This window comes from Dipodomys spectabilis, unplaced genomic scaffold (genome assembly GCF_019054845.1).
Source record: "Dipodomys spectabilis isolate Male_0828 unplaced genomic scaffold, ASM1905484v1 ptg000096l, whole genome shotgun sequence".
NCBI lineage: Eukaryota > Metazoa > Chordata > Mammalia > Rodentia > Heteromyidae > Dipodomys > Dipodomys spectabilis.
The window spans coordinates 22764764-22790769 of NW_024870773.1; the positions used below are offsets into that span (position 1 = coordinate 22764764).

Here is a 26006-nt window from a genome sequence, read left to right on the forward strand (position 1 = left end):
AATCTCTTTGGTCTTGTCAACTATCCTTTTGGCTAATTCTGACATCTAGTGACAACTCCTTTCTCCAAATACTACTTCTGGTTGCTTCCCTAGGTTCCCAAGAGTAAAGTCTTTGAGGCTACCAAGTTAGCTATAGATGCCGGCTTCCTCCATATTGACACTGCTTACACATACCAAGTGGCAGAGGAGGTAGGGCAGGCCATTCGAAACAAGATTGAAGAGGACACTGTGAAGAGAGAAGACATATTCCTCACCTCAAAGGTATTGTATCTACAGTGTGTAAGTGTGCAAACAAATGATGTGACGTAAAGAAGAGAAAATTATGTATGAAATTGAAATATCAGTTGGCAAAATGTGCTTATTGGTGCGCCTTTTATTCTCATTTATTTCCCATAGAGGATATATTCTGTAAGTCACCTGTAATCCTAGCCACTCAGGAGGCTGAGATCTGAGGATCATGGTTCAAAGCCAGCTTGGGCAGGAAAGACGGGGAGACTCTTGTCTCCAATTAACCACCAAAGAACCAGAAGTGAAGCTGTGCAAAGAAGCTTGAGCAAAGGAGCTCAGAGACAGTGCTCAGGTCCTACATTCAAACCCAAGACTGATACACTCACACATACACACACATATGCATACACACACTCACACACACACACACACACACACACACACAAAGTAGTTTAGTGATTGTACACAAATACAGTTTAGTGATTTTATTTAGTGATTGTATACAAATTTATAACATTAAAATGCCTTTCTGTCTATGTCCTTAACTCAAAGCATCATTATTTAGAATGGGCTCAGAGGTGATATAGACTATGTCAAAATTATGACTTCCCTTCTCCCCTTGCTTATTTTCTACATTTTCTTCACATTTAGAAGATCAGTTTTTAACACTCATGAAAATCAGAGAATTGATATTATCTGAATGGTAAATGATTTTCAGTTATAATGTACTGATTTGTGTAACATGTTGAAATGTTCAAAATGTGTCCCTCCTGCTATGTAAATACAAAGATGTTAGTTGTTCATGTATTAATGAATGAGAGTCGTAGCACAATAATAAATTTATAATATGCATAAAAAGTAATTCAGAGATTTGAAGTCCTTATTACTTGATTAGATATAAAAATATGCCTTTTAAAATGTATTTCTAATTTCTCTAACTTGATGAACAATAACCCAATATGATGGGACTCACTTTGACAGGGCAAATAGAAGGAAATTGAAATATGAAGGGTGTGTTTTCTAACATCTGTTTCTTTCAGGTACAGACATGCCAATCTTATAAGATATAAATGTCAATCTTTGGATCATTTATTAATCAAACACAAGCTCTATTCTTCAATTTCTGTAGCTTTGGTGTACTTTCTTTCGTCCAGATCTGGTCCAGCCTAGCTTGGAAAGATCACTGGCAAACCTCAAATTGGATTATGTTGACCTCTATCTCATGTATTATCCAGTGTCTATGAAGGTAGGCAATGTATGATATACTTGGTGGGTATGAACATAATTTCCACAAATGGTTGAGTTAAGCTTCTGTCAGGAACTGAAATAAAGTTTATTTGTATGTTTTTCCAACTATGCAAATAAATTAGACAAATATTAATGGATTAAGAGATAGAAACTTCAAGTGTGGCCTATATTTAGAGATTACAGATAACAGCTAGAAATGACTGGGCTTATACAACATTTTCCCCTGCCGTTACTAGAGATTTCTTTATTTGTTTCTCATCTTTTTCTATTGGTGGTAAATATGGCTTTGAAACAGTTTAAGTTTCATGGTTATTAGCTATCAGTAGATTCTCCACAACTCCCATGATCAAGGGCCGACTTGCATGTAGCCTACTTTAGCCATCTTTGGTTCCGGTAGGTAAAGAATCTTCATAGTTAAGGCAGGTTCAAGATTGATATCCATTGTTCTTGGTGGTCCTTTCCAAAGAATCTTGCACATTTTACTTTAGAAGAAACTGTAGTAATAAGCAGGGTTACCTATGTGAAGTAGGAGATTTCAGAAGGTCGGGTGGAAGGTTTATTTAATAGTACTGTATACAGGGGCTGTGAAGATGGCTTAGTGGTGGAGTGGCTTGCCTTGCATGCCTGAAGCCCTGGGTTCAATTTCTCAGCATCACAGAAGTAAAAAGAAAAAAGCCGGAAGTGGCCCTGTGACTCGAGTGGTAGGGGGCTACCCTTGAGCTGAAGAGCTGAGGGACAGTGCCCAGGCCCAGAGTTCAGGCCCCACGACTGGAACCCCCCCCAAAAAATAATAATACTGTATACATAATCAACATTAGAGAATAGAGTAACTCATTCACCCAAAAATATTTCTAAGAACTTAGTACACAAGTCACTTGGTAGAGGCTCAGTATTGGGAGTGAGTGCGGTTTTACTTGCTTTCTTGTATGTTCAGTGACTCATTCCCTCTCATACATGGAGAAGTATTGCATGGGTAACAAATGTGGGACTAATGAGGCTGATTTAATTACGTCTTTTTAAAAAATAAGTTTTTATTGTGAAAATACTGTACAGAGGGGTTACAGTTACATGATCAAGGTAATGAGAAAATTTCTTATCCAACATTGTTGCCTGCTTCTTTTCTAGCAAGAGGATGACCTTTTTCCAACTGATGAACATGGGAAGCCAATATTGGACACAGTGGAGTTCTGTGCCACGTAGGAGGTGAGTGATTATTTGAAAGAAAGGCAACAGAGGAAGCTAGAAGAGGAGAGCTGGGTGGTATGTCTAGGTCAGAGAATGGGGTACATTACGTTGGCTGTGGACATTCATTAGGTTTATGAGGATGTTAGGCTGGAGCAGTGGATGAATGCATTGATGGAAAACTATAGAGAAAAATGGAGAGAAGCAGAACCGAAGGCAATAGGAGTAGACATCTTTGTCTTCTTATGTGGTAATGTCTTCAATTCTACAGTAAGGACCCAGAAATTCTTTTTCTGGCTGCCATTACTTCTTTTGTTATTATCTTTATCAGTTTACCTCTACAAATCAATTCTAATGAGTTTAATTGTCATTTCTAGCCAGTGAAGGTAGTGGAGTTCTGGTTTTGTTTTGTTTTTATTTTGAATATTTTGGCAACACTGGGAAATCAAACACAGAGCCAAGGTAACCTCAGTTTCTCTACCACTGAGCACCACGTCTGGCTTTTTCTGTTTATGTGGTGCTGAAAATCAAACCCAGGACCTCCTGCATGCAAGGCAAGCACTCTACCTCTGAGGCACCTTCCCAGTCCTGACTGTATTCTTTTGAACAGTTCCATCTCGCATTTCTGTTGATGTATGTCTTCACTTCCACTTGCATGTCTTCACTTCCACTTGCTTGGCAGGCCATGGAAAAGTGTAAGGATGCAGGGTTGGCCAAATCCATCGGAGTGTCCAACTTCAATCACAGGCAGCTAGAACGGATCCTGAACAAGCCAGGACTCAAGCACAAACCTGTCTGCAATCAGGTGAGCTGTCTTAGCCTCTTCTTCTCCTTTTATTTCATTTTCATATTTCTTTATTACTATTAGGTTTTTAAAATTTTTGACTTTTCAGTTGATCTCATTTGATTCGAAGGAAAAACTCTAACACCAATGTCTTTCTCTCGGAGAATATAGAAGTCTCTCAATGGTGTCTCTATTAAAAGTCTTTATTTAAATGAGAGCACACATTAGTGTCTAGTGGATGCAGAATCTGGGCATATATCTAGAATGCAGCATTTGTTAAGCATACTTGAGTTTGGAAGAATGGTAAAATATTTTACTACAATATTGGATTACAATTAATAGGATAAGTCTAATATTATCTGAAAAGATTGGGCTGATAGTAAAGATACAGTGAACTATTGATAGACATTGGTAAGGGCTTGCGTGGACTTTCAATGCTTCTGTCTTCATCTTGGCTTACATGGATATTGGTACACCTACACTGAAAAAAATGAAACCTGTGTAGGCTGTCCATGTTAGACTGCTCATGTCATTTGTTAAAGTGACACTAATGGTAGAAGAAATGCACTCTGAGGAACTTACAGCAGAACACAGATCTGACTCAATGTCTGAAAATAATTTAGCATCTGTTTGCTTTCTGACCTCAGATTTTTCAAGAATGGGTCTTCTTTGTCTGGTTCTGTAGGTAATTTTCTTTTTGAATCTATCTACTCATAAGTGAGAATCTTTGATTTAAAAATAAAAATATGTCTTAAGTCTTTATATACTTATTCACCCACTATGGATTTCAAAAATATTAGAATGTTAATGTAGGTATAATATTAGACTTCCCTAATATTTGCCACTAAATATATCTAACCTTTAGAATAACTGATAGCTTGATACAAAATATTCATGTTCTCAGTCCTGTATCAAAATTAATATGCTGGTGAGTCTACAACCAAATCAGTAATATTTTGCTGAATCTCTTTGGAGCAAATAGTAGACATAATTCTTCCATATGGGTGGTCTTTATGTATATATGTCCTAGAAATAAAGAGTTCCCTCACATAAACTTCCATTGTTCTACTCCAAGATATTAATGCGAATTTCATCTCAATATCTAAATCCAGTATGCATTCAAATTTCCCACAGTTCTACTGAGAATTCTACTGAGCTCTTGTTTTGGTTCTCAGACTTGTTATTGTGAATCACTCACCAAATTCAAATTTCTTGCAAGTGTTTTAGAGGCATTTCCTTTTGATTTGTTTCCTGACTAGAATATATCTTTGAAATGATAAGAAATTACCTGGTTATAAAGAGGTAATTGTGTTTAGTATTGATAATGTGGTCCACAATACTGAGTTACTCAAGAAAATTACTTTAAAAAGCATACTCTGGTAATAGAGATAAAAATTGATTTTTATAATAAGAAATTCCTTTATCTTGGTTATTTTAACTCAGATTTAATGTTCCATGTGTTCTCATTGTTCAGCTTTGTTTAATTTTTTTAACATTTCTCCTTTATGTCAACACTGGGTTCAGATGTAATGTGATAGCATTGTGTCTTATTCACGTGTAGGTAGAGTGCCATCCCTATCTCAACCAGGGAAAGCTGCTGGATTTCTGCAAGTCAAAGGATATTGTTCTGGTGGCCTATGGTGCTCTGGGAACTCAAAGATACAAATGATGGTAATAAGTCCAGCAGGGAGTTTGCTTAGAATATTACTGTTGAAGAGGTATCTTCAGTCCCATAGGCTCTGCTTTCCTGTTATATGGGTTGTGGGGCTTGAACTCAGGTTCTGGGTGCTGTCACAGCTTCACTTCTGGTTTTCTGGTGCTTAATTGGAAATAACAGTCTCATGGGGACTGTGGCTGGGAAGGTGGCTCAAATGGTAGAGCACTAGCCTTGAGCTGAAGAGCTGAGGGACAGTTCTCAGGCCCAGAGTTCAGGCCCCATGACCGGATGCCCTTCCCCTCCCCTCTAAAAAAAAAAACAGAGTCTCATGGGCTTTCCTGCCTGGATTGGCTTCAAACCAAGACCTTCAGATCTTAGCCTCCTGAGTAGCTAGGATTACAGGCTTGAGCCACCAGAGCACAGCTTAGTCTCAGCTCTTTAAAGTACATTCTGAACTGGCTCGGGAAAATTTGTATTTAAATGTACTCCTTTTGCTAAGCTAGTACTTCTGGTCTAAAATGGGCACTCAAGTGCATTCTGGAAGTCTCCTAACAAAAGTGAGTCCTTAGCCTCTGGAGTTCAGCACTTCTGTCTCTCCTTTCAGGGTGGACCAGAGCTCCCCAGTACTCTTGAATGATCCAGTTCTGGGTGCCTTGGCAAAAAAATACAATAGAAGTGCAGCTCTGATTGCTCTTCACTACCAGGTGCAACGAGGGGTTGTGACCCTGGCTCAGAGTTTCAGAGAACAGGAGATGAAAGAGAATTTGCAGGTAATAAGGGTGTTGTTGCCATCAGGGCTCCTGTTTACTGTTTATTCCTCTTCACGTGAATCCTCTGAACACATTTCTGGATCAAATGGTTGTTTGTGGTATTTCTTAGTCCCATGAGATTCCCAGTGCTCTTGAAAATTTTTTCTTCTAATTTACAATAGAAAGAGAATAGCCATAATGAATTAGGATTGGGAACAGCAATGAGAATTTTGTTTTATAATTAATTCATCCATGCACAGCATATCCCTGTGCCATTGACATCATCGTTTCTTCATTGAGGGCAGTGAAGTTTTTAAAGTTTTATTATAAAGGTGATGTCCAAAGGGGTTACAGTTATATGTCAGGTAATGAGTACATTTCTTTTTGAACAGTGTTACTTCCTCCCTCATTTTCTCCCACTTTTCCCACTCCTGAACCCTCTGCTCCCAAATTGTATACTTCATTTTCAATATCGTGTCAAGAAATATAACTACTGAATTGGTTCACACTTTATCCCACTTTTTTGTGATTCCTCTTTCCCTCCCCAAGTAAGATAAACTTATATACAAGACAAAGGATAGAGAAATGAAAATCAGTGACAACTGGGAAGAAACCAAAGCAAAAGGGGAAAGAAAAACATAACTGCACACAATGGTGTAAAAAATCTCTTGTTTCCACTTATTGGAGCCCATTTTAATATGCGTTATTTTACATGGTCGTCTGCATGTAACTGTTGAGCCATCATGATCTTCTCATAAGAATATCCTCCTTTGTTTTCACTGTGCAAATGTTTGGAGTGCTATTTTATTCATCATGCCCAAGTGTAATTATTTGTCTTCCACTATCCTTTGGATTTACTTGTAGATTTAAATACATATCCTAGTTGTTACAAATGAGGAAAACCATGTAATGTGTGTTTCTTTGGGTCTGGCTTACTTCTCATAATATATTTTTTCCCAAGTCTTTTCATTTCCTTATGAATGGGGCAATGTCATTCTTTCTGATGGAAGAATAGAATTCCATTGTGTAGGTATACCATATTTTCTTGATCATTTCATCCACTGAGGGGCATCTGTGTTGATTTCATATCTTAGCTATGGGTAAGTAATACTGCAGTGAACATGGTTGTTCTCGCGGCTTTAGTGTGGTCAGGTTTGTTGTCATTTGGGTAAATTATGTCCATGATTTTTATTCTGCAAGTTATTATGGTTCTGTTTTGCATTTCCTTGTATATCAAAACGTTAACTTTAACTTCTTTACCTTAAGTTTCTTCACTGGTTAGTTGAATTCTTTCCTGTTTTTCCATTGATCTAGCTTGATAGCTCTTTCCTATCCCAGTAGATCACTTCTGTTATACTATTACTATAGTAGTTATAAAACAAACCATCCATACTATAATGTTTATTTAGTTCAAGATCCTATTGTTAAGCAGGTCACCAGTGTCTTGCACCTGTAATCCTAGCTACTCAGGAGGCTGAGATCTGAGGACCTGGGTTCAAAGCCAATCTGGGCAGGAAAGTCTGTGATACTCTTATCTCCAATTCCTCACCAGCAAAATGAGAGTAGTGCTGTAGCTCAAAGTGGTAAAGCAGTAGCTTTGAGGGAAAAAAGATCAGGGAGAGCACCAGGGACAGAGTTCAGCCCCTGGACTGATGAAAAAGCAAAAATAAAAGGTCTTGTTGTTTTTAATCTTGCCCTTAGTTCAGCCTAAGTTCAGTAAATGTTTTTCTATCTAGGCTAAGTTTGCAGAAATGTCAAGAACTGTCACATATTTTCAGGAAAATCAAACTATTCTGTCTTGTGATAGTGATTGGGCAAGTTCCTGGACTCCTCAGCCCTCTATCAAGTTCTTCCAACTAGTGCAGGGTTTACATCTTCACATAGTCATATACCAAGGCAATGTGTATCTACTTACATGCCTTCAATGGCCAGGCTCAGAAATGATACATCATTGGTTTTGGAAAATGCTAGTGAGTTACACAGTAGGCAGATTCAAGTGATGCAAAAGTAAAAACATCTCCTAGTGGAAGAAGTTGGAAATCTATGCAACAAAGGATATGAAAACCGGGAAGTATAATTATAGGAAGGCATTTTAATAATTTGCATTCATATATTCTCAATAGGAGCTATCTTTCAAGTCTTGATGTATCAGAATATCTCCTCCTGTCTGTATGCTGGCTTTGGTGTGTTCTCTTGTACAAAAGTTTCTTCTGGAATTGTAGCATCCATCCCTTTTCTCTGTCTCTGGTTAGTGTCAGGTCTTTTGTACTTTGGAAACATAATAATATCCTACTTCATTGTGTTACTTACATTTCTCTAATTCAATTGTAGCATTTTTAAACAACGTGAAATAAAGATCTATGTATACATACATAATTTTAAAATGGTAATCAAATGTTCTCAGTGAGAGCAATGACATTTATGGCTTCTTTCCTACCTTTGAATGTTTCATTTTCTCTCCCTTATTGGCTTATCAGTGCTAGAACCTCAGTCCTGCTGTTCCATATGGAAAAATATTTCCTTTGTGTTATTGAAGAGTGTCTTAGGTATCTTTGACAGATTATTCTGTTACACTTAGAATAACTTTGCTAAAGTCTTCCCAGAATAAGTCTTCCCATTTTGCTCTAATATCTAAGTTTTAGAAAAAATTCTGAAATATTAATCTAATTTCATTTCAGAGATTATTTTTCTTTTTCTGGTCTCTGCTTCTGTCCATTTCCTCTTTCTTTCACTCAATCTCTCTCTCTCACATACATACATACATACATACATACAGACAGACAGACAGACATTCATACTACATTCCTATGTATACACATACACCACTTTATGTAGCAACTCTTAAAATTTGTTTTGTTCTTTAAGTGTTCCAAATTTATTCAGCTCCTTTATCCTTTTAAAACGATATAATTAGCTGGGCTGGGAAGGTGGCTCAGTGGTAGAGCGCTTGCCTTGCATGCCTGAGGCCCTGGGTTCGATTCCTCAGCACCACATAAGCAAAAAGAAAAAAGCCGGAAGTGGCGCTGTGGCTCAAGTGGTAGGGCACTAGCCTTGAGCTGAAGAGCTGAGGGACAGCACCCAGGCCTAGAGTTCAAACCCCACAACTGACCAAAAAAAAGAAAAAGAAAAAAGAAAGTCTTCCAAACTTGGTTCTGGTGGCTCAGGCTTGAATCCTAGCTCCTCAGGAGGCTGAGATCTGAGGATCATGGTTCAAAGCTAGCCCAGGCAGAAAAGTCCCCATGAGACTCTTATCCCAAATTAACCACTCAAAAACTGAAAGTGACCCTGTGGCTCAATGTGGTTGAGTGCTAACCATGAGAAAAAGAGCTCAGGAAAAGTGCCTAATCCCTGAGTTCAAACCACATGACCAACAAAATAAATGTGTTCCTTCATGGTCTATGTGAAGACTGTGAAAATGGGCATATATCATAAATGAATTCAAACTTGGACTATATATCTCTTTGGTTGTGAATAATCTTAATTCATAATATGGGTAAATGTAATCCTATTTGACAGGGAAATAGCAAATCTACAATAGCATTACTCACTATATTTTTATTAATATAGAGAAAGATGAAGACTAGGTAAGGATATAATACCATGAGATAAAAAAATTCATACTCTCTGTTAAATACAATAAAAAAATTCATTCTCTCTGTTAAATACGTCAATAGCAAAAGTTTCTTTATCACTTTGTATTTTGTATTGGTAAATATAGAGCGCTACCCATTCTGTCTTACCATGGACCAATCTCTTATAAATGACTCCTTTCCATGTCTGAATCTAATACAATATGTTATACATTGGTAATGGATAGTAAATAATATAATGAAGTAATACATGTATTTACTGACATTCATAAATTAATTAGTAAAATTAAAATTGCATTTACAGCCCTAAACAATAAGGTTTAAATTATTTTTGTGTTGGTTAGTATGTGAAGTTGTCTCTGTACTGATCTTGACATAAGTGATTTCTTTTCCCTTTGAGAAATTGAAATAAAAAGGGCCATTTTCCTTTGGTCAATGGACACATAGAACAAAGGGAGAAGTATGTATCCATGCTCATTCTCATGCTTCCCATGCGCTCTGTTCTGGTCAAGGGAATATAGTTGGGAAATAGTTCTTATATTTAAAAACTGCTTGCTGCAAAATTACATTCATGAAAGTTAGAATGCCGAATTTTTAGCCTCTTCAGAAAATGTAAGGACTAGATTTTAACTGAATGGTAATTTTGTAGATATAACATATGAACTTCTATAAAAACTTATTCTAGAGCTTATGGTATGCATTCTTTGTCTTTGTAGCCTTCTTGGTCACTCCTAATTATCCCTTTTCTGATGAATACTGAAATGGAGGTCTGTGTGATGTCTTCTCCCTGAAGCCCCTGAGTGCTTCCTGGGAGGCCTTGCGGCTCTGCCCTTGAGATATATCTGTTCCACTCCATTGCTGCTGCTCAGCGGTCACTCTCAGCTAAACCTGAGTTCTGTCCCCTCCTCTCATCCCTTCGGCCCCCACCTCCCCCCAAACCCCTGCCCTGGCGATAAGAGAAGGATTGCCAATTTCATCACTTGTTTAAATAAAATTAAAGTTGTTTCCTTGAAGATCTGTCTCACCCCTGTCACTATCACTTGCATGTTGTGTTTCCTATCACCTCATTGTGACCAAAGACCAGCAGCTAGAAGACTGAAGGTTGAGATTAGAAGACTATAATACTGTTTTGTTTCAGACTAAGTAATGAGATATAGCCCTTTGGCCTTGAGCATGTGATCTCCCTGCCTCAACTATCTGAGTGCCAGGATTATAGGCATGCATCATTACACTTGGCTATTAATGGCCACATTGTGGACATTAGAGAGGTGAGGATGGTCATGTTCTCAGGTTTCAGGAAAATAATGGTTAGTAGGAAATTAACAGTCAATGTTCCTCCAGTGCATGACATTTAGTTGAAGGTTCTTAGTGTTGAAGGAGAGTTACAGTGCAAGGATGATCAACTGGTCTCAGGGCAGCTCCATATTGAAGCACCTAGAAACTGGAGAGTGAAGTATTCCTGTGGAGGTTTGAACTCTGGTGAAGTGGTGAGACATTAGCAGTGATCAAGATCAGGATTGAGATGAGATGCTAGGTCAGCAGGAGGGACCTGAACGCATCCCTCCTTGGGAAAGCTACTATACCAAATGGTTTCTACATCATTCCATCCTGAAGACAGTAGAGAGCTTTTCACATTTTTCATCAAATATAGGCTGAGCTGAATGCTGGTGGTTCACATTTATAATCCTAACAACTCAAGAGCTTGAGATCTGAGAACCAAGATTTGAAACCTGTCCTTGAGACTCTCATCTCTAATTAACCAGCAAAAAGCTAGAAGTGGAGACATGGACCAAGACATAAACCATCTGCTTTGAGCAAAGGAAAAGGAAGTGGGAACAGGAGGGCCTGAATTAAAGGCCTAGTGTTGGCACGCGCACGCGCACACACACACACACACACACACACACACACACACACACACACACACACAGATGAGACTAAGAGTCATGCATAGCTCTGCTTGTAAGAAGAAAAAAATTAAACATAATTTGCCTTGCTTTGGAGTGCTTGGAAGTATTTATGACAATTAGGATGTACTTACAAACTGGAGTCCACTGAATTGCATAAACTTAGCATGTGACCTGGAGATGGTAACAACAAAATGTTGGAAGGGGAAGGTCCAAGCTCTCTCAAAAAACCATCAAAAGTCTACTTGTCCACTGTCTAGTTAATAGTGATACAGTTACTGGTAAACAGAGAATTATGTGTAGAAACAGCACAGATATCCAGTGGAAAAGAATAAGAGTCAACTTGTTCAGGAATTTCACTGTATTTTTATCCAACATGGCCCAAAGCTAGTACCACAGTGTGGTATTAGTCTGTAAGTAGCAGCAACAGCAAACAATTTATTTTTTCAATGCAGGGTAGCTGTACTCATGTTTGCTGTACTACTTGAGCCATATTTCTTTCCGGGCTTTTCCCTAGATATTTGGAGAAGAAAGACTCTCCTGGACTTTTTTTTGTCAGTCATGGGGTTTGAACCCGGGGCCTAGGTGCTGTCCCTCAGTTCTTCAGCTCAAAGCGAGCATCTCTAGCACTTGAGCCACAGTGCCACTTCCAGTTTTCTGGTGGTTTATTGGATGTAAGAGTCTCACGGACTTCCCTGCCAAGGTTGGCTTTGAACTGTGATCCTCAGATCTCAGCCTCCTAAATACCTAGGTTTACAGGTGTGAGCCACCAGTGCCCGGCACTCTCCTGGACTTTTATGCCCCAGCTTGTTTTGAACCTTGTTCCTCTGATATCAGTCTCCTGAGTAGCTAGATTTATAGGACTGAGCAATTAATACTCAGCTATGACTGAAATTAATTCTATTATTTTGTAGAGTTCATGGGAAAAGTAATTCACTCCAGTGCTTAGCTTTGTGAACAAGATTGGTTACTGACTCAATCTCATTTTCTATTATAAGTGTATTCACATAATCAGCAATATTGAACCAACTTGTACCACTTGTGATAAAAAGCTGGGCACTGGTGGCTCAAGCCTGTAATCTTAGCTACTCAGGAAGCTGAGATCTGAGAATCACAGTTCAAAGCCAGCCTGTGCAGGAAAGTCTGTGAGACTCTTATCTCTAATAAACAACTAGAAAACCGGAAGTGGCACTGTGACTCAAGTGGTAGAGTGCTCACCTTGAGCTGAAGAGTGCAGGGACAGCACCCAGAACCAGAATTCAAGCCCCATGACTGACAAAAAAACAAACAAACAAAAATTTGTAATAAAAAAAAACAGGCTCATATTAAATCTTCAATGCAGTTGTTTAGCTGTCCTTGGCTCGACATTGTCAAATTTGTCTCAATGAAACACTGCCTTAATGAATTCTAGAAATTTAAATGTATAAAATCTCTTTAGAATTTATCAGTATAGATCATGAGAAACTTTTGATGAGGATAACCTCTTCGTGTTATAAAGATGCTTATTTACTGCTGAAATATTTTTTCTTTGTTATTTTTATTATATATAAATGTATTGGAAAGATGCCCTACAGAATGGTTACAGTTACATGAGCAAGGTAATGAGTCCATTTCCTATCAAACATTGTTACCTCCTTCATTTTTCCCTTACCATCTTCCCCACCTCCCCAATTCCTCCCTTCCTTTACCTCAAAGTTGTAAAGTTCCTTTTCAACATGGTGTCTTGTACAACTTGATGTTAAAATGGGTCTTCCTGTATCATTTAGTTTAATTCAGGAAATTATAAACTGATCAATTTATTTACATGTGCACTGAAACTTTTAACATTTTAAAAATATTTTTTATTGTAAAGATACTCTACAGAGGGGTTACAGTTACATGAGCAAGGTAAAGAGTACATTTCCTATTGAGCATTGTTACACCTTCCTTTATTTTTCCCCTACCATCCCTTTTGTCACCACCTCCCAAATCCTCCCTCCCCTCTCATTCTCATCCCCACCCACAAAATTGTAAAATTCATTTTCAACATTCTGTCTTGTACATCTCATTGTTACAATGGGTCAACCTATATCCTTATTTCAGCATTTTGTTATTTCCCTTCCCCTCCCCAAATTAGAAAAATGTATATACAAGATGCAGAACACCAGAATCAAATACAGTGACAACAGAGGTTGTCCATTGGGGAAAGAAAATACAAAGAAACAAAAAAAATCACATAGTACATTATAAGTACATTAAAAAGACCAGCAAAAATATTAAAACCTCTTGTGTACCTAAGTTGGGGTTCATTTTACTTAGCATCCAGTTATATGGTCATATGTATATAGCTTTTGATCTCTTCTGCTTGACCTAGACATATACTAGTTATTGCAGGTAAGGGAAACCATGGGACCTATATTTCTTTGAATCTGGCTTACTTCACTTAATATATTTTTTCCACAAGTCTTTCCATTTCCTAACAAATGGAGCAATGTCATTCTATCAGATGGAGGCGTAGAATTCCATTATATATATATATATATATATATATATATATATATATATATATATATATATATCACATTTTCTTGACCCATTCATGTACTGAGTGGCATCTGGGTTGGTTCCATTTCTTAGATATGGTAAATAATGCTGCAATAAACATAGTTGTGCTGGAGGCTTTAGTATGGCTTTGTTTGTGATCCTTTGGGTAAATGTCTAAAAGTGGGATTGTTGAGTCACAGGGGAGCTCTACATGGAGTCTTTTGAGGAACCTCCATACTGCTTTCCAAAGTGGTTGAACAAGTTTACATTCCCACCAAATATGCGATTGGGTTCCCTTTTGGCCACATCCCCTCCAGCATCTGTCGTTATTAGAGTTCTTGATTATAGCCATTCTAACTGGGGTGAGGTGGAATCTCAATGTTGTTTTGATTTGCATTTCTTTTACAGCTGAAGAAGTTGAGCATTTCTGCATGTGTCTATTGGACATTCTTATTTCCTACTTAGAGAAGTCTCTCTTTAACCCTTTAGGCCACTTATTAACTGGGCGGTTGTTTCTTTGTGGATTTGTTGTTGGGGGGTTTAATTTTTTGAGTTCTAAGTATATTTTAGATTTGAGAGCCTTGTCCATTGTATGGATAGTGAAGATCTCCCAGTCTGTGAGATTTCTATTGATCTTGCTACCTATATCCTTTGCCATGCAGAAGCTCTGCAGCTTCATGCAATCCCATGTGCCCAACCTTTCTTTGATTTGTGGTGTTTCTGGATCTTTATTAAGAAATTTGGCCTGTCCCAAGGAGACCTAGAGTTTCTCCTATTCCTTCCTGTAATGTTTTATGGGTGTCTGCTTTGGCTTCGAGGTCTTTGATCTATTTGGAGTTGATTCTGGTGCAGGGTGATATATTGTGATAGAGCTTCAGTTTTCTACAGGTGTTTAACCAATTTTGCCAGTACCATTTACTGAAGAGGCTGTCTTTCTTCCATTCTAATTTTTTTTAGCTCCCTTATTAAAGATTAGGTGGCTATATGTCTGTGGGTTCATTTTTGGTTCTTTAATTCTATTCCATTGAACCTGAGATTTGTTCTTGTGCCAGTACCAAGCTATTTTGATTACTATGGCTTTGTGGTAGCGTTTGCAGTTTGGTATTGATATTCTTCCAGCCCTGTTCTTTCTGCTAAGGATTGTTTTTGCTATTCAGGGTCTTTTAATGTTCCATATAAATGTTTGGACTGCTTCTTCTATTTCCTTGAAGAATGAGGTTAGGATATTGATAGGTATTGCATTGAATTTTTAGATAGCCTTTGGAAGTATTGCCATTTTCACGATGTTAATCTTCCCAATCCAGGAGCATTGGAGGTTTTCCCACTTCTTCAGTTCTGCTTTAATTTCCTTTTTCAAGTTTTTAAAGTTTTCATCATAGAGGTCTTTCACTTCTTTAGTTAACTCCAAGTATTTTATTTTTGTGGGGCTATTACACAAGGAGTTGCTTTCCTGATTTCAACCGCACTCTTCTCATTTTTGGCATATGGGAAAGCCATTTATTTCTGAGGGTTAATTTTGTGTCCTGCTACTTTACCAAAGTTTTGAATCAGTTCGAGTAACTTGAGAGTGGAGTCCATGGGGTTCTTTAAATACAAGATCCTGTCATCTGCAAAGAGGGAGAGTTTTACTTCTTCTTGTCTTATTTGGATCCCTTTTATGTTTGCATCTTATCTTAATGCTCTTGCTAGGCATTCTAATACTAAATTGAAGAGAAGTCGAGAAAGTAGACATCCTTGTCTTGTTCCTGAATTTAGAGGAAATGGCTGTAGCTTTTTGACATTAAGTATAATGCTGTCATATACAGCCTTTATTATATTGAGGAATGTTCCATGGATTCCTACTTTTTCCAGAGCTTTCATCATAAAGGAGTGTTGGATTTTATCAAATGCTTTTTTCTGCATCTATTGAGCTAACCATGTAGTTTTTACTCTTGCTCTTGTTGATGTGCTTAATTGTATTAATAGATTTGCATATATTGAATCAGCTTTGCATCCTGAATGAATCCCGTTTGATCATGATGCATGATTTTTTTTAATGAGTGGTCACAATTTAGGTGAGAAGCTTTACACCAATGTTCATCAAAGAAATGGGTCTATAGTTCTCTTTCTTTGATGAGTCCCTGCCTGGTTTTTGGGATGAGGGTTATGATGTCTTCATAAAAGGAGTTTGGTAGTGAACTTTAACTTTCAATTTCATTGAAGAGTTGGAGGAGTATTGGTGTGAGTTCTGCTTTGAAGGCCTTGTAGAATTCAGCTGTAAAATCATTCTGGTCTTGGGCTTTTCTTGGGTGGGAGGTCTCTTATTACTCTTTCTATTTTGATGTTTGATATAGATCTGTTAGGTTGGCTTAACTAATCTTGATTTAGTTTTGACATGTCAATATTTGCTAGAAACCTGTCCCTTTGTTCCAGGTTCTCAAGCTTATTAGCATAAAGGTTTGAGAAGTATTCCCTTATAATGTTCTGAATCTTGGTTTTTTTCTGTGGTGATGCTACCAGTTGCATCTCTGAGTTAGTTTATTGGGTGTGTTCTCTTCTTTTTCTAATAAGATTTGCTAAGGATCTATCAATTTTGTTAATTTTTTTAAAGAACCAACTCTTTGTTTTCTTGATTCTTTCTATTGATTTTTAAATTTTATTTATTTTAATTTTATTTTTTTCTTCTTGTTTATATTGTGAAAATAGTGTACAGACGGGTTACAATTACATGGGTAAGATAATGAGTACATTTTTTTTTCTTTTTTCTTTTCTTTTCTTTTATTTGAGAACATACTGTACAGAGGGGTTACAATTACATGGGCAGGATAATGCATACATTTCTTACCAAGCATTGCATCTCCTCCTTTGTTTACCCTTCACCTCCCTTCCCAGCCTCCCCCTCCCACCCACCCAATCCTTCCCCCCCTCCTCCCCTACACCGACATTGTAAAGCATTCTCATTGTTGCAACAGGTCCACCTGAATCCTTAAACGACTTGTTTGTCCCCATCTCCCCCACAAGTTATACTGACATCAAATATAGTGAAAGCGGGGGTTACACTGTGGGGGAGGGACATACAAAGCAACAAAGAAATAATCTTATAAATGCGTTAGAAACACATGCATGAGAGAAAAAAAACATTAAAATACATATTTAAGGGTTCGTTTTCCTAACATCACATTATCTGACCTTTTCCGCTTGACTCATACATATACTAGATATTGCAAATAAGGGAAACCATGGGACCTATGTTTCTTTGGGCCTGGCTTACTTCACTTAATATAATTTTTTCCAAGCCTTTCCATTTCCTAACAAATGGGGATGAGTACATTTCTTATCAAGCATTAAATTCATTTAATTCTGATTTAATTTTAATTATTTCTTTCTGTCTACTGGATTGGGGTTTAGCTTGTTGCTCTTTTTGAAGGAGATTCAGATGTCTCATTAAATTGTTGGTTTCAGATATCTCCAATTTGTTGGTGTAGGACTCAGGGATATAAACTTGCCTCTGAGTACTGCCTTTGCTGTGTCCCAGAGGAGCTGGTAATCCATGTGTTCATTTTTGTTGAATATCATGAACATTTGAATTTCCTTTCTAGTCTCTTCTATGACCCACTGGTGGATCAACAGTGTGGTGTTCAGCCTCCATGTGTTACAGGATTTTCTTTGGTGCCTTTTGGTGTTGAATTCGAATTTTATTCCCTTTTGGTCTGAGAGTATGCAGGGCATAATTTCAATGTTTCTGAATTTGGACAAATTTACTTTGTGACCTGAAATGTAGTTAATTTTTGAGAATGTTCCATGTGCTGCTGAGAGGAACATGTATTTGGTAGATATCTGTGAGGTCCAGTTTATCTATGCAGTTGTTTAGGTCTAAGGTTTCTCTGTTGAGTTTTTGCTGGGTTGATCTATGCAGCAGGGATCGTGATGTGTTAAAGTCCCTAATAATTAATGTCTTTGGATCTATGTGTGATTTCAGGAAAAGCAGTGTGTCTTGGATAAATTTGGGTGCTCTGTATTTGGTGAATAGATATTTAGAATTGTAATATTCTCCTGAGGGAGAGAACCCTTGATTAGTATGTAATAACCTTCTTACTTCTTGCAAATTTTAATTTGAAGTCTATTTTATCTGATATTAGGATTGCAACTCCTGTATGTTTCTGGGGTGTTTGCTCGGTAGATTTTTTTTCCACCCGTTCACTTTCAAAATGTGTTTGTTTTTGTGGGCAATGTGTGCCTCTTGAAGGCAGCAGATAGAAGGATCTTGCTTTTTGATCCAACTAGACAGTCTATGTTGTTAATTGGAGAGTTAAGTCCATTAATATTGAGAGTTAAGACTGAGACGTGGTATTTGGTAGTTCTTGCCATGTTATCCACCTTCATGGAGCTGTGCCAACCTGGTTCTTCCTATGATTTTTGGATCTCTGTTTGGGACCCTTTGTTTGTTTTTTTTTCACCTTTATTATGTTCTTGTTGGTTTTCTATGTGTAGGACATCTTTAAGTATCTTTTGTAGGGCTGGTTTGGTGGAGATAATTCTTTGCTGTAGAAGGTTTTTATTGACCTATTATGAAGGACAGTTTAGCTGTGTACAGTATTTTTGGTTGATAGTTGTTTGTCTTTAGGGCATTGATTTCATCATTCTAGGCTTTTCTTGCTTTAATTGTCTCTGCTGAGAAAATTAAAGTTATTCTTATTGGTTTGTCTTTTTTTTTATATTTCATTTTTTTGGGTCTGGTCATGGGGCCTTAACTCTGGGCCTGTGCACTGTCCCTCAGCTCTTCAGCTCAAGGCTAGCACTCTACCACTTGAACCACAGCTCCACTTCCAGCTTTTTTCTTTTTGCTTATGTGGTGCTGAGGAATTGAACCCAGGGCTTCGTGCATGCAAGACAAGCACTCTACTACTGAGCCACCTTCCCAGCCCCTGGTTTCTCTTTATAGGTGATTAATCTTTTCTCCTTGATAGCTTTAAGGATCCTTTCCTTGGCCTGAATTGATCCAGTACATTTTACAATGTGACAGTGGGACGTCTTGTTCTGGTCTGGTCTATTTGGGGTTCTAAAGGATTCTTATATCTGCATAGGCTTATCTTTTTGCATGTTTGGGAAGTTCTCTGCTAGGATCCTATTAAATAAAATTCCTAGGCCATTAACTTCTATCTGTAGGTGCTCCTCTACACCCATTAGTCTCAAATTAGGCTGTCTGATGGTGTCTTCTACATATTGAATAGATCTATCATATTTCTTGGATTTGTCTTGAATAGTTGTCTGTTCTTTCTCTATAATATCTAGGCTGTCTTCAATCCCAGAGATTCAATCTTCTGCATGGTCTAACCTATCAAGACTTTCTATGTTGTTTTTTATTTCCTTACTTTTTAATTGGTCAGACTTGATAGCCTCAAATTCTTTGTTGGAGCTTTGTTTTAGATCTTGTATGGACTACTTTACTTCCTTAATTTGGTTTTCAGTATTCATTCTCAGATTCCTTAGTTGATTGGTTATGGTTTCATTGGACTTTCTTTTCTTCTGTTAGGCTTCATTCAGCATTCCATTTGTGGCCTCCCTGGATTCCTACAGCTGTCTGTTTGTGGATTCCATGAATGCCTCTATTAATCTCTGCCATTTCTCAACTCACTCACACAATTCCTCTGTTAATTTTTGATTAGCCTCTTCATGCTTGTGATATTCTTGTATTGATCTTTGGTTTCTGATGAAATATTTTATATCTATTGTTATCTGATGTTGTCACTTACTCAGTGATTTTAATTGAGTTTCAAGTTTTTCTTAAACACCATGTCTCTGAAGAGGCAAAAGAGATTATTATTGAAGACTGTTTGGATAATTGATTGAATTTGAGTTGTCATGTAAGTGGAGCAAAGGCTCCTTACCCATGGCCAAGTGTTCAAATGAAGACTCGGGTACATCATATCCAAGTTAGGTAGAACACTAGAGGTAAATTTTAATGATGGGACTAAATCCAAATTCAGAAAACAGTAAGCTCTCTGTTGAAAGTACAGAGTGTCCAAGTTCAGAATTTAGAAATATCAAAGTCCAAATTCAGATTTTACAGGTAGAAAAAGCTGAGTTTATTAATGTGTGAGAATAATGAATAAAGCTAATTGGTATCAAGTGAGGGTTGTAGCACTAAGCAAACAGTTCAAAACAGAGGTTTTGGGGGGAAATTTGCTTTATTACATTTTATTTTGTAATAAATTTCCAGCCTAAACCTGGAATCACCACATGTTATCTTGTGATAAAAATCAGATATCTTCTGGGCACTTTTGACTTATGCCTGTAAGCCTAGCTACTCAGGAGGCTGAGATCTGAGGATCGTGGTTCAAAGCCAGCCAGGGCAGAAAAGTCCCTGTGAGATGCTCATGTCCAATTAACAACTCAAAAAAGAGAAGTGGCACTGTTGCTCAAGTAGTAGAGCATTAGCCTTGAGCTGCAGTGCTGAGGGACAGTGCCCAGACTAAGTTTAAGCCTTATCACTGACAAAGACAAGAAAAGGTATAAAAATATTTTACAGTATGTATGCAGTAGCAAGCATGCGGAGCTATGAACACAAGCTAAGAGATGAATTACTTTTATGAAAAATATAGATATGATATTTCAAGTTTGTTTTCATCAATACTCAGAATTTAGCTCACTAAACGCTTATGGCATGAACTACCTACCCATATTTCTTGTCTTCAATTTCTTTATAATTGACTTTAATCATAAGAAATGTGATGATAATGATAAATCTATGATAAGGATGTAATTTTTGCCCTCAGTGACATTATAACGCACTTAAAGTGATGAAAAAATAGAGGAGTAATGATGTCTTTCATTGAGAACTCATCATCCTTTCTCCAGATTACCCCATTTAGTCTTCCCTGGGGCCTATCAAGCAGTACATTTATTATCTTAATTCCACAGATTAAAAAAACAGTAAGTCTTAGAGAGTTTAGGTATATTGGTCACAGTCAAGCACAGCTTACAAAGATGATCTTGGGGAAAAAAATCCTTACTTCTCTGAGGCTGAGGATTTTAAGTGAGGAAGACTATAATGCAAAATTTATTACAGATGACCCTCCCAGGAATTCTGTTAGGCCACCTCACATGATATCCATTAATGTTCTGTTTTGTTATGGATTGTTTTGGCAAATCTCCTCCCATGAAATATAAGCTTAAATTATAATATATCCTGACTTTACCTGGATTATATTTGAATATTGACACTGCCTGCCAATGCTTTCTGGTGATTTGAATATTTTCTGTCTGGATCTTTAAGCTCATCACTAGCCCTGTCTCCCAGTCTACTTAGACCTGAAACAATATGTCTGAGTCTCTAGATGAATGTCTTGGACCTAAAGCCCTTGGGTGTCTTGGGATGGTAAAAAGGGAGTAGTGTTGCAGAGTTGTCACCAGACAAGCTGATGGAAATGCATCACGGGTCTAGGAGTCTAAAGCAGAATTGGACTCAAATGCAGAAATTTCCCCTGGCATAGTACAGTGAAGGCTGTCTAGGATGGAAAAAACTGATACTTGGCTTCATTCTTTTTTAAAAAATTCTGGTTAAAAAATCCAAACTAAAGATGTGTTTAGTGGCTTTGCTCTATTGCTGTATGAGTATTGCTTTATTCTTCTAAACAAGATGTAATTTCCAAGGGGCTTTATTTTTTTTTTTTTTTACAAAATTTTAAATAAGAAGAAAAGTATGAATCTAAAGGTTTCCAGCTCAACAAATTTTCAGAAATGATACCATCAATCTATTTTGGTAACTCATCATAATACATGGAAGATTCTAAGGAGAAAAAACATACTTTAAACCAATAGCTTCTATGTCGCTGTGTAACAGTTTAATATAAAAAAAGAGTGAGCTGGTTTTTAGTTCTCTTTGTAATGTAGACTACAGCTTTAATTCTTTTTATTCACTCTTGATTAAATATGGGACAGACATGAGGAGTCATGATTTCCTGTTAAATTTGTATCCCTGAGGTCAAAAAGAACAGTCTCTGTCCAGCCACAGGAGCAACAGTAATTAATTCCAAGTATCGGCATGTTGGACTAAATGATGGCCATGCGATCCCACAACTGGGCTTCGGTACCTATGTACCCAAAGAGGTAAGAAGGATGCTGACCGGTTTGAAGGTTGAAAAGAAAAATAGATTAAAAGGACCTGAGGGCAATATGGATGGCAAAGTCACATATTTCTAGTATGACTCTGGGGTGGTCAACCAGTGCTCAGTTTTCCTAAGCTAGTGCTTGACATGTACAAGAGAGAACACTGTGAGAGTGGATCATGTCATAACCTGTTTATTCTGAGCATTGTGCTTTGTATTAATTGGTCATTGATTTCATAGCTTGGTGGGGAAAAAAGAACAAAAGTTAGCAGGCTAAAACTGTCCATCAGCTTTGATGCCTGGAAAGATACCGGTACCACTAGAATTGTTTTTTTTTTGTTTTGTTTTGTTTTGTTTTTGCTTATTTCCTACAATAGAAAGTCTTGCTTTCTTGTGGAGATCCAGAGAAGTCAAAGTGATAAAAGTTAACTTGTTTCCTAAGATCATTCGACTTTGATTCTTATGCCTTGACTTGGTTAATTTTTAAGGAAAAAAGGTAGGGAAGACTGCAGGACACCACCACATACTCATCTCTGGTGAATCTCCGGGTGCTGTTACACCTAAGAAACAAGTATTAGATCAGGAGTGTAGGAGCAAGAAAAGTATTGAGCTTGAAAAGTTTCTGAAATTTTTTAAATAAATGTTAAAAAAAATCTGTGTTTTGGTTTGCCTTTTAAGAAATCATTTACTGAATGAACTTTAAAATTGTGACCCAATTTTGGTAAAGGAGGCACTAAGCCCAACCATACACTCTCTAAATCAAAGAGCTTTAGTTTTGAGGGTTGATGGCTACACCAATTATCTCTTACATGATGGAGTTAATTACTTATTTATAAATTTATGACCTTTGAGTATGTACTGTTTTTCTCCCAGAACTTTGTTCAATTTTACAGAGAAAATGACTGTACCTAAAAATGTTAACAAAACTTTTATACCGTATCTCAAGAACACTGGCCCTGGATAGCACCTGGGAAATTTGGTATTTTACTGTTTTTTGACATGTAAGGGTGGTATGCTTTTTTATTGCTTGTATAACCAGAAGCGGAGTTAAGGATTGGAATTTTGGGTGTCCTAACAGAGAAAGGAGCACTAGGTAAATAGCACTGGCAAAAAATATCCTTTGAAATGACTTGAACTTTCCTTGTAGACATGTGCCATGCATTGTCAAAATTCAGTGCTCCAGATTATGTTCTATGTCTCTCCTATGAGAACTCAACTAAGGATGGATCATATACCTTCAGTATTTTCTTCTATACACATTTTTCCTGTGCTGATTCTATGTTGTAATATTATTATGTAAACCACAGGGTGGTGCTATCTATATCCTGAGTCCTGTAAATCTTTCTAAATCATTCTAGGAATTCATTGGAACAAGAGCTTCTGGAATCTTCCAATGTCACTGATTAATTAGCATTGGCTGTGTTTGAAGTTCAAAAAGAAGCCAAATTCTGTTATTAAGTAGAGACTACCACAGAAAAACATGTTAGGCTTGATTCCTCCAAATGCATCATTAGGTCCAACACAGATAAAAATGAGTTAATGGAAAGGTGATTATTTCTGTGACCATCACAATTGCTGTTTGGATAACCCTTTGTCTTACAGTAAAGGTGGGATTTAAATTCACAGAGTTGTTACCCTGTTACATGATTAAGTGTTCTGAAGATGACACTGGAATAGGAAGTGCGTTCTAATCGTGTTAACTATCTACTTTGTTCCCAATGTGCTACCTCCTAACATTTATCTCCAACTTCTGCTTTTCTTTTCCTTTTTGATCTAGATTCCTAGAAGTAATGTAATTGAGGCCACCAAAATAGCTATAGATGCTGGCTTCCGGCATATTGACACTGCATATTTGTATGAAGTGGAAGAGGAGGTAGGGCAGGCCATCTGAAGCAAGATTGAAGAGGGCACTGTGAAGAGAGAAGACATATTCCTCACCTCAAAGGTATGCTGCCTATAATGGGTAGATGCAAATTCATTGAAATATGACTTGGGAAAGAATTACATGATTGGAGCAGTAGTTGGAAAAATTGTTCTTGGTGCTACTATTGTTATTCACATACTTTTCACATGTAAGATTTAGTATTAAAAACAGAGTGAAATAATTACTACCTTACTCTCTATGAATTGATAGATTGACAGTCACTTTAACATTAAAAGTCTCAACTTGAATCATTGTTTTAAGAGGTACTATGGGACCACTCAGATCTATGGTGAAATCACAGTGTTCTTCATGATCAGAGTAACTTTTTAAAACATTATTTTTACTATATGGTATATTAAATCTTAACTTTATTCTTGGGATAGATCAGTATGAGAATTTGCTGGGTATTAAACAAAACATTGCTAAAGTGGTTTTTTTGCCCAGTACATTTTAAAATATTCAAATATCTTTCCCTTCATTGATGGAAATAAAGATATGTGGATATGTCTCCACTGATTTGAAGAGATGAGATGTTCAGAGAAATAATAATTCTATAATCTCTTTGGAATAGGATTCAGAGTTTGGATAATTTTATTAATTGTCCAAAATGCTATCTCAAGTAATTTCCTTCCATCGTCCAGCAAATTATTTTAACAATGACATGGCCCTGACAGGTCAAGGAAACCTAAGAATAAAGGAATTAATTTTCCCCTATGGACACCGATATCTTCCTAGTATAAAACTTCTCTGAATTTGGTGAATCAGATTCTCAATTGAGGTAAACCATCAATCCAGCACAATTTGTATTTTTTAACATTTGCAGCTCTGGTGCACATTCAATCGACCAGAGCTAGTCCAGCCTTGTCTAGAAAGATCACTGAAGAAACTACAGTTGGATTATGTGGATCTCTACCTTATTCATTTACCAACTTCTTTGAAGGTAGGCTATTTGAAACATCTAATTGAAGCATATAACTGCATATGTTCACGATAATTATTTCCATAAATGAGTGAGAAGAAACTTTGATCATCAATTTATGAAAGCTTGGCTAAAATTGATAGAATGACCCAGGATACTTCATATGAGTTTATTGAATTATGTAAATAGACAGGTGAATGAATGGCTAGATTTAGATTTAGTCTTCAGCTATTTCTTTTTTCTTTTTTGTCAGTCATGGGTTCTGAATTCTGGGCCTGGGTGCTGTCCCTCAGCTCTTCATCTCAAGGTTAGTGCTCTACCACTTGAGCCACAGTGTCACTTCTGGCTTTTTCTGCTTATGTGGCACTGAGGAATGGAACCCAGGGCCTCATACAAGCAAGGCAAGCACTCTACCACTAAGCCACCTTCCGAGCCCTAAGCTATTTCTGTTTCTCCATCCCTTACATTTATATTACTGGAGACTTGCTTGTGTTTTGTCCTAGCATTGCCCGCTATGGCAAATAATATTTGGATAGTTCATGTGTCCTGACCCTTACCCTTTGATAAGTTGATTGCATCTTTCAGTATTAGAATCATTCTCTCTGACAACTTTTGGTTAACCATTTCTGGCTTCAGTTATTTGCCTTGGCCTCACATGTATTCAAATCTCTAAAGAATACTGAATATCCTGAATCAAGATTGAAATCCATTGTTGTGGAAGATCAAGGCCATGTAATTGTTGACTTTCCCAGTGAGAGAGAAGTATTTCCCTGGAGAAAGTGAAGCAGAGAAGTAACACAAGTCCCAGGGAGATCTCTTTGGGATGTGAAACCAATATTTAATAATACTTATAATTGATAGGGGATTACAACTACCTAGACTCCTAAAGACATTCCTTATTACTCTCATTCAAGCATCTTTGTAAGCATAAGTAAGTGGAGGAGTTCTTCATTAATGCTCATTTACTGTTTCATTCCTGCAGTGTACAAAGGACAACGGCTCTGGGTAGGATGACAGTGCTTGTTGAGGTTGCTGTAATGTCTGCTTTTATTGAAGCATGGAGAAGAAGTCTTTCTGAAAGATGAGCATGGAAAATTCATATTTGACACAGTGGATCTCTGTGACACCTGGGAAGTGAGTACTTGAAGAATAGACCTGAGAGGATGCCTAGAGAGTCCGGTCATGTCTCCAACTCCAAGAATGGAATC

At 37.3% G+C, this 26006-nt stretch overlaps 1 protein-coding gene and 1 pseudogene across 1 annotated transcript in view; both read left to right on the forward strand.

The window, feature by feature from the left end:
- Positions 1 to 26006, forward strand: part of LOC122113023 — a 174258-nt pseudogene that overhangs the window by 143838 nt on the left and 4414 nt on the right.
- The window catches only part of LOC122113024 (aldo-keto reductase family 1 member C13-like), a 265240-nt gene that overhangs the window by 77723 nt on the left and 161511 nt on the right, over positions 1 to 26006 (forward strand). The window lies entirely within an intron of this gene.